The sequence below is a fragment of the Coregonus clupeaformis genome, chromosome 7, assembly GCF_020615455.1.
Source record: "Coregonus clupeaformis isolate EN_2021a chromosome 7, ASM2061545v1, whole genome shotgun sequence".
Classification (NCBI taxonomy): domain Eukaryota; kingdom Metazoa; phylum Chordata; class Actinopteri; order Salmoniformes; family Salmonidae; genus Coregonus; species Coregonus clupeaformis.
Genome location: NC_059198.1, coordinates 7,409,714 through 7,422,241, shown reverse-complemented (window position 1 = coordinate 7,422,241; position 12,528 = coordinate 7,409,714). Strand labels below are relative to the sequence as shown.

At 47.2% G+C, this 12,528-nt stretch overlaps 1 protein-coding gene across 1 annotated transcript in view; it reads right to left on the bottom strand.

Moving 5' to 3' along the window:
- Positions 1 to 11,229, bottom strand: part of LOC121568821 (GDP-L-fucose synthase-like) — a 33,193-nt gene extending 21,964 nt beyond the window's left edge. Inside the window, exons 1-2 of the mRNA XM_045221085.1 lie at positions 10,950 to 11,229; positions 5,110 to 5,234 (exon numbers count right to left, since the gene is read on the bottom strand). The gene's annotated coding sequence lies outside the window, so the exon portion shown is untranslated. The remainder of the gene's footprint in view (positions 1 to 5,109; positions 5,235 to 10,949) is intronic.
- Positions 11,230 to 12,528: the final 1,299 nt, after the last annotated feature.

The following is a 12,528-nucleotide window of genomic DNA, read 5'->3' as shown; positions in this document are numbered from 1 at the left end:
CAGGATTTGAGTCCCTGGCGACGTAGTGTGTTACTGATGGTAGGCTTTGTTACTTTGGTCCCAGCTCTCTGCAGGTCATTCACTAGGTCCCCCCGTGTGGTTCTGGGATTTTTGCTCACCGTTCTTGTGATCATTTTGACCCCACGGGGTGAGATCTTGCGTGGAGCCCCAGATCGAGGGAGATTATCAGTGGTCTTGTATGTCTTCCATTTCCTAATAATTGCTCCCACAGTTGATTTCTTCAAACCAAGCTGCTTACCTATTGCAGATTCAGTCTTCCCAGCCTGGTGCAGGTCTACAATTTTGTTTCTGGTGTCCTTTGACAGCTCTTTGGTCTTGGCCATAGTGGAGTTTGGAGTGTGACTCTTTGAGGTTGTGGACAGGTGTCTTTTATACTGATAACAAGTTCAAATAGGTGCCATTAATACAGGTAACGAGTGGAGGACAGAGGAGCCTCTTAAAGAAGAAGTTACAGGTCTGTGAGAGCCAGAAATCTTGCTTGTTTGTAGGTGACCAAATACTTATTTTCCACCATAATTTGCAAATAAATTCATAAAAAATCCTACAATGTGATTTTCAGGATTTTTTTCTTCTCAATTTGTCTGTCATAGTTGACGTGTACCTATGATGAAAATTACAGGCCTCTCTCGTCTTTTTAAGTGGGAGAACTTGCACAATTGGTGGCTGACTAAATACTTTTTTCCCCCACTGTATGTTGACTATGATAATATGGTGAAAAGGATGTAGGCTGTGTGTAGTAGTTATGGTATGAAAGTTTGGCTTGGAAATATTTTTTCACCTGGTCAGACAGCTGTTGTAGGCAATATTGTGCACTGAAGTCCACAAGCGAAGGGAAAAGGTGAGGAGGAGATGCGGTTTATATGTGGCTGCTAGTTCTGTGTTTGCATGTGATCAGGGGTGTATTCATTCCGTCGATTCTGTTGAAAAAAGTTTCTTAAACGGAAGCAAATGGAACGAAACGGGGATAAACATACCTGAATTTGTCCAATAGAAACTCTTGTTTGCAACTGACTAATGATTACAACCTAGATCAGCTAGATGAGGCAAGAGTGTGCAAGGTGGTATTGAATGTGTCATTGTCTGTCACGTACTCTAATTTCTCTCGACCTGTGCACCTACGTTGTAAACTTTTATTCGTAGGCTGTCACTAGCACAGAGGCGCTGCTGCCTACATACAGACCTGAAAATCTCTGGCCACTTTAATAAATGGAACACTAGTCACTTTAATAATGCCACTTTAATAATGTTTATATATCTTGCATTACTCGTCTCATATGTATATACTGTATTCTATACTATCGTAATAATGTTTACATATCTTGCATTACCCATCTCATATGTATATACTGTATTCTATACTATCTATTGCATCTTAGCCTATGCCGCTCTGACAATGACATTGCTCATCCATATATTTATATATTCTTACTCCATTCCTTTACTTAAATTTGTGTGTATTAGATATTTGTTGTGGAACTGTTAGATATTACTTGCTAGATATTACTGCACTGTCGGAACTAGAAGCACAAGCATTTCGCTACACTCGCAATAACATCTGCTAACCATGTGTATGTGACCAATAGAAAAAATGGACTCGGCATCTTTAAGGATCTCATGGGTGGAAGGATGCAGGAAAACAATTCCATCAGTCATTCACCACACAAACACAATGTGTGAAATGCCAGGAGTTGTATCAAGTGTTTCAGAGTATGAGTGCCGATTTAGGATCAGTTTAGCCTTTTAGATCAACATGAATATGAATACATGGACCAGTGTTGGTCAATTCACTCATGAAGTGGAGGATTTACTGTATGTTGAATTCAATTCGAATGTCAACAACCAAGTTATGGAATTGGAATTAAATTGGAATTAGACTGTTTGAATTGGAATTGTGAAAAAAAGTAATCTTTGGAATTTAATTAGAATTCAATATTTGTATAATTCCCACTTAATGGAATTCATGTACTTAGTATAAATAAATGGCCTGCTTTTAAAAAAATATATCATTTAAACTTCCAGTATAGCTAAGCTGTCTGAACAGTGACATGATCATGAGGAATTGAATTATCTCAATTCAAAGACTGACCTGGAATTTGAAATGAAATTAATGGAATATACAGGGAGAGGGAATTGAAATACTGCAGAATTGAATGCCACTGTGTTCTTGGGGACCTTCAATGCTGCAGAAATTCTTTGGTACCCTTCCCCAGATCTGTGCCTCGACACAATCCTGTCTGGGAGCTCTACGGACAATTCCTTCGACCTCATGGCTTGGTTTTTGCTCTGACATGCACTGTCAACTGTGGGACCTCATATAGACAGGTGTGCCTTTCCAAATATGCCCAATCAATTGAATTTACCACAGGTGGACTCCAATCAAGTTGTAGAAACAGCTCAAGGATGATCAATGGAAACAGGATGCACCTGAGCTCAATTTCGAATCTCATAGCAAAGGGTCTGAATACTTATGTAAATAAGGTATGTGTTTTTAATTTTTAATACATTAGTAAAAATGGCTAAAAACCTGTTTTCGCTTTGTCATTATGGGGTATTGTGTGTAGATTGCTCAGGATTTTTATTTATTTAATCAATTTTAGAATAAGGCTGTAACTTAACAAAATGTGGAAAAAGTCAAGGGGTATGAATACTTTCCGATGGCACTGTATGTACTGGTATGTGTGTGACTGGTGGACGTTGCTGGTTGTGAATGTGGTGTAAGGGAATGAAGGTGGAAATGTAAGAAAAGTCGCTGAGGTGTAAACCATTAAGTTGAAACTTTAGAGCAGGGGAATTCAACTCTTACCCTATGAGGTCCGGAGCCTGCTGGTTTTCTGTTCTACCTGATAATTAATTGCACCAACCTGGTGTGACAGGTCTATATCAATCCCTGATTTAGAGGGGAACAATAAAAACTAGTGGAACTGGCTTCGAGGTCCAGAGTTGAGTTTGAGGGCTTTAGAGGGAGGAAACTACATGTGATTCAAGTTTGCTGCGTTCACGTCTGTTAACTCTGACCACTGTGGCTGAGGTGCAGTGGAGGGTCCTCAGAGGAGGAAGGGGAGGACCATCCTCAGTGAATTTCAGAAAAATGTAGGGTACCACCATGGTGTAGCCAGAGAACAGCTAGCTTCTGTCCTCTTCTGGGTACATTGACTTCAATACAAAATCTAGGAGGATCATGGTTCTCACCCCGTTCCATAGACTTACACAGTAATTATTACAACTTCCGGAGGACGTCCTCCAACCTATCAGAGCTCTTGCAGCATGAACTGACATGTTGTTTACCCAATCAAAGGATCAGAGAATGAATCTAGTACTGAAAGCATAAGCTACAGCTAGCTAGCACTGCATAAAATGTGGTGAGTAGTTGACTCAGAGAGAAAGACAACAGTTGTACAGTTTTAAACAAATTCATTTCTTCCTAAATTAAGGAAAAGCGAGAGAGAGAGCTAGCTATATTTCATGTTATATATATATATATACAGTACCAGTCAAAAGTTTGGACACACCTACTCATTCAAGGGTTTTTCTTTATTTTTACATTGTAGAATATTAGTTAAAACATCAAAACTATGAAATAACACATATGGAATCATGTAGTAACCGAAAAAGATTCTTCAAATAGCCACCCTTTGCCTTGATGACAGCTTTGCACACTCTTGGCATTGTGGAGGCCAGATCATCTGATGCAGCACACCATCACTCTCCTTACACAGCCTGGAGGTGTGTTGGGTCATTGTCCTGTTGAAAAACAAATTATAGTCCCACAAAGCCCAAACCAGATGGGATGGCGTATCGCTGCAGAATGCTGTGGTAGCCATGCTGGTTAAGTGTGCCTTGAATTCTAAATTAATCACTGACAGTCTCACCAGCAAAGCACCCCCATACCTTAACACCTCCTCCTCCATGCTTTACGGTGGAAACTACACATGTGGAGATCATCCGTTCACCCACACCACGTCTCACAAAGACACGGCGGTTGGAACCAAAAATCTCAAACTTGGACTCCAGACCAAAGGACAGATTTCCACCGGTCTAATGTCCATTGCTCATGTTTCTTAGCCCAAGCAGGTCTCTTCTTATTATTGGTGTCCTTTAGTAGTGGTTTCTTTGCAGCAATTCGACCATGAAGGCCTGATTCACACAGTCCCCTCTGAACAGTTGATGTTGAGATGTGTCTGTTACTTGAACTCTGTGAAGCATTTATTAGGGCTGCAATTTCTGAGGCTGCTAACTCAAATTAACTTATCCTCTGCAGCAGAGGTAACTCTGGGTCTTCCTTTCCTATGGCGGTCCTCATGAGACAGTTTCATCATAGCGCTTGATGGTTTTTGCGACTGTACTTGAAGAAATGTTCAATGTTCTTGAAATTTGTTCTTGCCATAATATGGACATGGTATTTTACCAAATAGGGCTATCTTATGTATGCCCCCCCCAAATTAACTTTTAAGAAGGCACACTTGTTAATTGAAATGCATTCCAGGTGACCCCCTCATGAAGCTGGTTGAGAGAATGCCAAGAGTGTGCAATGCTGTCATCAAGGCAAAGGGTGGCTATTTGAAGAATCTCAAATAAAATATATTTAGATTTGTTTATCATTTTTTGGTTACTACATGATTCCATATGTGTTATTTCATAGTTTTGTGGAATTAACCTCAACACGGACAGGGGAGGACCTGATCCTAGATTAGCACTTCCACTCTGAGATGCTTGATAGTTGATGCATACGACCCCAGGTCATCTGACCAGGTTGACCTCTGGGCCTTCATAAGGATAGTTATAGGCTATAGGAGGGGTTCAGTCAGAGTATACAGACATGGAGGTAACAGAGAACAATTAAGTACATTGTAAACCACTTCATGTCCTTGTTCTCCACAGGAGATACTGTGAGTTTAGTGCAGACTCTCATTACGGTATTTACTCAGTTGCTCTTTTCCCTGGTCATATAAATCCATAGAATCATTTTGGGTAGTTAAAACCTACTACTAGGCCTACCAGGTAGACTCTGATTACAGTGTATGCGCAGGTGGTCATTTGTAAACAATGAAAGACAGCATGTTTCTATGGCAGGTTTTCTTGGGTCCGTACCTGAGTATGTAGAGAGAGCGATGCGGCAGAAACAAGTCCAGCCATTCAGCGGGTTCATCCTCCCTCACCAAGCGCATCACACTGTCTGACAACAAACTCAGCCCTGCTATAGAGCTGCCACAGAACTGACAGAGAGAGGGAGGAGAGGAAGGGATAGAAGGGGGCAGGGAGACAGTGAAAGAGAAAGGGAGAGAGAGAGGCAGGATGAAAGACAAAAAAAAAGGGGTGAGGTGGGACGAGAGAATGACAGAGTTCCAAACAGCATTGTAAAAGAAACAACACTTTTGCCCAAAAAGTATTCACATTGTGCCCACTCAATAATCATGTCAGGGCAAAATTCTAGCACACAGAACACCATGTTCCATATTTATCATGCATTTCAGGTTAATATGAGAGCCGTCTTGTCACGAGTTACAAAGCCAGAACCCAGAAGCAGACCAGGACAAGGTAAGTTGAAACGAAGGTGAGTGTTTATTTACAAATTCAAGAGTGATGCTGAATAATCCAGGGAACAGAGCGGGCGGCGTTGATTAGTTGTTGGGGGTGCAGTGGTTGATCCCGTCATGGCTCGGCAGCCGCCGACCACCAGGCAGAGGTTGGATGAAGGCTCCGGACGAGTGACTGCAGATGGAACAAAACGGAGGTAAGTAAACAACAAACCAACAAGGTGCAAAAACAACAAAACTACCGCTAGAGGCTCTAAGACTGATACTCTGGTAAACCTACTGTTCATGGCTAACGATCCGGCAGGGAATGGATGTTAGGCCAGAGCCTAAGAAGGGTGATGATCAGGACCAGGTGTGCAGATTGCTGATGGGATGCAGGTGCGGAAATCAAGAGAGCTCCCCGGAGCGTTCCAGAACCCTCGGGAAACTGGAGATCACGAACAGAAAAACTAGTCCACAGACAGGACCCGACTCAGACTGCCGGGATCGTTACAGTACCCCCCTCCGCAACGCCACCGGGCGGACTCCCGGAGCGCCAGGATGGAGGCGGTAGAAGTCACGGATGAGGTCAGCATCTAGGATCTGTCGCCGCGGAATCCAACTCCTCTCTTCCGGACCATACCCCTCCCAGTCCACGAGATACTGGAAACCCCGGCCCCGCCGTCTGGAATCCATAATGCGTCGCACCGTGTAGGCAGGACCACCTCCGATCATCCGAGGAGGAGGAGGAGGAGGCGGAGGAGGCAACAGAGGACTGAGGAAAACAGGCTTGAGGCAGGAGACATGAAAGGTGGGATGGACTCTGAGCGTCCTCGGGAGTTTGAGTCGAACTGCCACCGGATTGATCACCTTCTCCACCACAAACGGACCAATGAACTTCGGTAACAACTTCCTAGACTCAGTCCGTAAAGGAAGATCCCGTGTGGCCAACCAGACCCTATCTCCGATGGTATAGGTGGGAGCGGGGATCCGGCGACGATTCGCCTGGAGCTGATACCGGTCCGAAACTCTAAGGAGTGCCTTTCTGGCCCGATGCCAGGTCCGGTGGCAACGCGAATATGGGCCTGAACAGAAGGCACTGAGAGCTCCTTCTCCTGAGAAGGGAACAAGGGAGGTTGGTAGCCATACAGGCACTGGAAGGGAGACATCCCAGTGGCAGATGTAGGGAGAGTATTGTGGGCATACTCAACCCAAGGCAACTGAGAGACCCAGGAGGTGGGGTTGGAAGAGGCCAGGCAGCGTAGCGTGGATTCCATCTTCTGGTTGGCTCTCTCCGCCTGACCATTAGATTGGGGGTGAAAACCAGATGTGAGACTGACTGTAGCTCCAATGGCCAAACAGAAGGACTTCCAGACAGCAGAGGTAAACTGAGGGCCACGGTCGGAAACGATATCACTGGGCAACCCGTGGACCCTGAAAACCTCCCCTAACCAGGATCTCGGACGTCTCCGAGGCAGAGGGAAGCTTGGCAATTGGCACAAAGTGGGCGAACTTGCTGAATCTGTCCACGATAGTCAGAACGACCGTGTTCCCCTCAGAAGCGGGCAACCCAGTGACAAAGTCCAGGGGCCAGATGCGACCATGGTCGCGGGGAATAGGAAGGGGGTGAAGTAGTCCAGAGCTGGGCCGATTGGTACCCTTATTCTGCGCACACACTGGACAGGCAGCAACATAACCCCGAGTATCCTCGGCCATGGCAGGCCACCAAAAACGTCTGCGAAGAAACGCCATCGTCCGAGCCACGCCAGGGTGACAAGCCATCTTGCTGGCGTGGGACCATTTGAGGACCGCAGGAACGAACCGACTCAGGCACAAACAACCGACCGGGTGGACCGTTACCGGGACCGGGCTGCGTCCGAAGAGCCGCCATCACCTCCTCCTCAATCTTCCACCTAACAGCTCCCACGACGCAGTTCCGGGGGAGAATTGTCTCGGTCTTGGACCCACTCTCCTCCGTCTTGGAGAACATCCGAGACAAGGCGTCCGCCTTGCCATTCTTAGATCCAGGTCGGAACGTCAGGGAAAAAATTGAATCGTCCGAAAAACAACGACCACCTGGCCTGACGGGAGTTGAGGCGTCTAGCCGATTGCACGTAAGCAAGATTCTTGTGGTCAGTCCAGACAATAAACGGTTGCTCCGCCCCCTCCAACCAGTGGCGCCACTCCTCCAAGGCAAGTTTCACCGCGAGAGCTCCCGGTTACCCACATCGTAATTCCTCTCCGCAGGCGAAAGGCGACGAGAGTAGTAGGCGCAGGGATGGAGTTTACTGTCCGTGGAGCATCGCTGCGACAGGATGGCGCCAACTCCCACATCAGACGCGTCCACTTCAACGACGAACTGACGGGCCGTGTCCGGTTGAGAGAGAATCGGTGCGTTGGTGAATCGCCTCTTCAAATCCAGAAACGCTCGATCCGCCTCCGGATTCCACTTGAAGCTCCTGATACTGGAAGTCAAGGCAGTTAACGGAGCGGCCACACGGCTGTAATCCCCGGATGAATCTGCGGTAGAAATTCGCAAACCCCAAAAATCTCTGGAGCTGCAATCTGTACCGGGCTGGGCCCATTCCAGAACCGCTCTAACCTTCTCCCTGGTCCATCCTAATCTCTCCCCTGGAGATGATGTACCCGAGAAAGGATGTCGTGTGGGCGTGAAACTCGCACTTCTCGGCCTTCACGAACAGGCGATTCTCCAACAATCGCTGCAGAACCTGCCGGACATGCTGGACGTGGTCGGAAGGTTCCTTCGAGAAGATCAGAATGTCATCCAGGTAAACAAACACAAAGAGACCGATCATATCTCTCAGGACGTCGTTCACCATACTCTGGAATACCGCTGGAGCATTGGTCAGTCCAAACGGCATCACCTGATACTCGAAGTGACCCATCGGGTGTATTGAAACCCGTCAACCACTCGTCTCCCTCTCTGATCCGGACCATGTGATACGCATTGCGTAGGTCTAGCTTGGTGAACACCGTAGCACCCTGTAAGGAGTCGAAGGCAGAACTCATCAAGGGCAGGGGATACTTGTTCTTGACCGTGATGTCATTCAACCCCCGATAATCAATACACGGTCGAAGAGAGCCATCCTTCTTACCCACAAAGAAGAATCCTGCCCCCAGGGGTGATGACGAGGGACGAACGAGACCCGCAGCTAGGGACTCCTTGATGTAGGTCTCCAAAGCCTCACGTTCAGGGCGGGAGATACTGTATAACCTTCCCTTGGGGTAGACAGCTCCAGGGAACAGGTTGATGGCACAATCATATGGTCGGTGGGGAGGGAGTGACAGAGCCTTCTGCTTACTGAACACTTCCCCCAAATCGTGATATGTCTCGGGAACCAGGGACAAATCTGGGGGTTTAGCCTCAATCACCTGACTGGGAACCGAATGGGGACAGGCAGTCTTGAGACAGTTAGCATGACAATCAAGGCTCCAACTCGTTACCTTGCCCGTCACCCAATCGAACGTGGGATTGTGTTCCTTCAGCCAGGGGTATCCAAGGACCAGAGGAACATGGGAAGACGGCAGAATGAAGAATGAAATCATCTCCGAATGATTCCCGACAACAGCATCTTAACCGGTTCAGTCCTCATCGTGATACGTGCCAGACTACTGCCGTTCAGAGTGGTCGCTTCAATGGCTTCCGGCAATTGCTCCTTGGAAAGCCCCAGCTGTTCCACCAACTCGGCATCAAGAAAGCTTCCATCGGCACCTGAATCGATAAAAGCGTTAATCGCTAAGCTCTGATTCCTGTTCACAAGGGTAGCCGGGAAACGGGGTCTGACAGAGGTACTGAGAGGTTGAAACTGGCTCGCTAAAAGTCCTCCCAACTTTAGCGAGCCGAGCAGTTTGACGACCGCCGGGAACAAGTGGAGATGTAATGTCCCGAGCTACCACAGTAGAGGCAGCAGTTGGTCTTACGTCTATGTTGACGCTCCTCCTTGGTTAACCCGTGCCGCCCCACTTGCATGGGTTCAGAATCGGGAGAGAGGACCTCTCCACTAATCCTTTGTGGTGGAGAATGATCGACGGGTTCTGGTCCACCACCCGACCCGACTGGGAACTGAGAAGCTGATCGACTGGACGGACCCCATTGCTTCTCCCTCCTTCGCTCTCGGACTCGATTATCCACCCGAATAGACAAGGCTACCAAGCTGTCCAGGTCACTAGGCTCCGGATAGGAGATCAGCTCATCCTTGAGCTGCTCCGACAGACCCTGGTAAAAGGCCGCTTGCAGAGACTCCTCATTCCACCCACTCTCCACAGCCAACGTCTTGAACTCGATCACGAAGTCGGCCACGCTGCGGAGTTCCTTGGTGGAGCGAAAACAGGCGCCTAGCTGCGTCCCTCCCTCGGACGGAATGGTCGAAGAGCTTCCTCATCTCGGCCGTGAACCCCTGGTATGAAGCCATGCAGGGGTCTTGTCGTTCCCAAACGGCTGAAGCCCACTCCAGCGCTCGACCACGCAGCAACTCAATCACAAAGGCTATCCTAGCCTTGTCTGTGGCATAAGAGTAGGGCTGTAGATCGAACACTAACCCACACTGCATAAGGAAAGAACGGCATCTTCCCAGCTCCCCCTCATATTTATCCGGCGTCGGAACCTTGGGCTCACGGAAGGACACCGCCTCAGACGCGGCAGGCGAGATGGGTGAAACCGGTAGTGGATCCTCCACCGGAAACTTGCGCTGGTTCTGGACCTCCGTCAGACCGGTAGAAAGGTTCCGAACTGCCAACGCGATCTCCTGTAGCTCCGTGCTATGATGGCCCAACATCTTCTCCTGATGGGTAATGGCATGGCGAACAGAGTCCAGGTCCGCTGGGTTCATTACTGGCCGGATCGTTCTGTCACGAGTTACAAAGCCAGAACCCAGAAGCAGACCAGGACAAGGTAAGTTGAAACGAAGGTGAGTGTTTATTTACAAATTCAAGAGTGATGCTGAATAATCCAGGGAACAGAGCGGGCGGCGTTGATTAGTTGTTGGGGGTGCAGTGGTTGATCCCGTCATGGCTCGGCAGCCGCCGACCACCAGGCAGAGGTTGGATGAAGGCTCCGGACGAGTGACTGCAGATGGAACAAAACGGAGGTAAGTAAACAACAAACCAACAAGGTGCAAAAACAACAAAACTACCGCTAGAGGCTCTAAGACTGATACTCTGGTAAACCTACTGTTCATGGCTAACGATCCGGCAGGGAATGGATGTTAGGCCAGAGCCTAAGAAGGGTGATGATCAGGACCAGGTGTGCAGATTGCTGATGGGATGCAGGTGCGGAAATCAAGAGAGCTCCCCGGAGCGTTCCAGAACCCTCGGGAAACTGGAGATCACGAACAGAAAAACTAGTCCACAGACAGGACCCGACTCAGACTGCCGGGATCGTTACAGTCTACCTACCTTGACACTGTCGATGTGTGGTTTGATGTATCCAGCCTTGTCCAGGTCCAGGATATGCACAGGGCCTAGGAGAGGGCTGCCCTCAGAGAAAGCCACAGCTCGGAGGCGATCCATTCCCCCCTCACACACAGCTCCCCACCGAGCATACTCGGTCTCCCGGTAACCATGAATAGGCTTTGCTCTTCACTTTCACTTAGCTGCCTACTCAAAACACCCAGCTCAGACAGAGAGGGATGCTACTTAGCTAGCTGGCTATGGCTATCCAACACTGGAACTCTTCAAAGTCAAGGTAAGCTTTTGGTTTTATTAATTTATTGACTTTACACAGTACTGCATGATTGTAATGGGTTTACTAACGCGTTAGTTCTAGTAGCTTTGTTGACTATGACGTTAGCTAATATGGTGACAACGATGTAGGCTGAGTGTAGCGGTTAGCGGTTATGATATGAAGGTTTGGCTTGGAAAGGTATTTTCGCCTGGTCACAGACAGCTGATTTGTTGTGCACTGAAGTCTACAAGCAAAGGGAAAAGATGAGAGGAGGAGAGAGCGTAGAAGTTAGAAGGAATAGATCAGCTAGCTGCAGGCAAGAGTGTACAAGGCGGTATTGAATGTGTCATTGTCTGTCACCTTGATTAGTCTATTTTCTCTCGAGCAGTGCACCTACGTTGTAAACTTTCATTCATAGGCTAGATTGTAGCAACCTTATGATGGGTATAGGGAAAATCATGAAGTAGTATCATGTAGTAGCCTAAACCTATCGATGTTACATTGAGCTGGGTAAATGAAATATGAATGACAGTCATCTAATATGCTGTAATAGAAATAAGGCCATGCTCATCATAAAAATAATCTTCCTCCCTCATCTTAAACGGCACCAACCACCACTGACATAGGCCCATATATTTCAATCATGTTGAAATCTATTTCATGTCCAGTAAATTGAGTTCTATTTTGCTAATTGTAGGCTACACTTTCTGTTATTTTTGCCTCACACTCTTGCCTGCAGCTAGCTGATCTATTCCTTCTCACTTCTACGCTCTCTCCACTGAACACAAATATAAAACACAACATGCAACAATTTCAAAGATTTACAGTTCATATAAGGAAAACAGTCAATTGAAATAAATAAATTAGGCCCTAATCTATGGATTTCACATGACTGGGCAGGGGTGCAGCCATGGGTGGGCCTTGGAGGGCATAGGCCCACCTACTTGGCAGCCAGGCTCACCCACTGGAGAGCCAGGCCCTGCCAATCAGAATGAGTTTTTTCTCCACAAAAGGGCTTTATTACAGACAGAAATACTCCTCACCACCTTAGAGTGGCCTTTTATTGTACCTAGCACAAGGTGCACCTGTGTAATGATCATGCTGTTTAATCAGCTTATTGATATGCAACACCTGTCAGGTGGATGGATTCTCTTGGCATAGAAGAAATGCTCACTAACAGGGATGTAAACAAATTTGTGCACAAAATTTGAGAGAGATAAGCTTTTTGTGCGTATGGAAAATGTCTGGGATTTTGTATTTCAGCTCATGAAACATGGGACCAACACTTTACATGTTGCGTTTATATTTTTG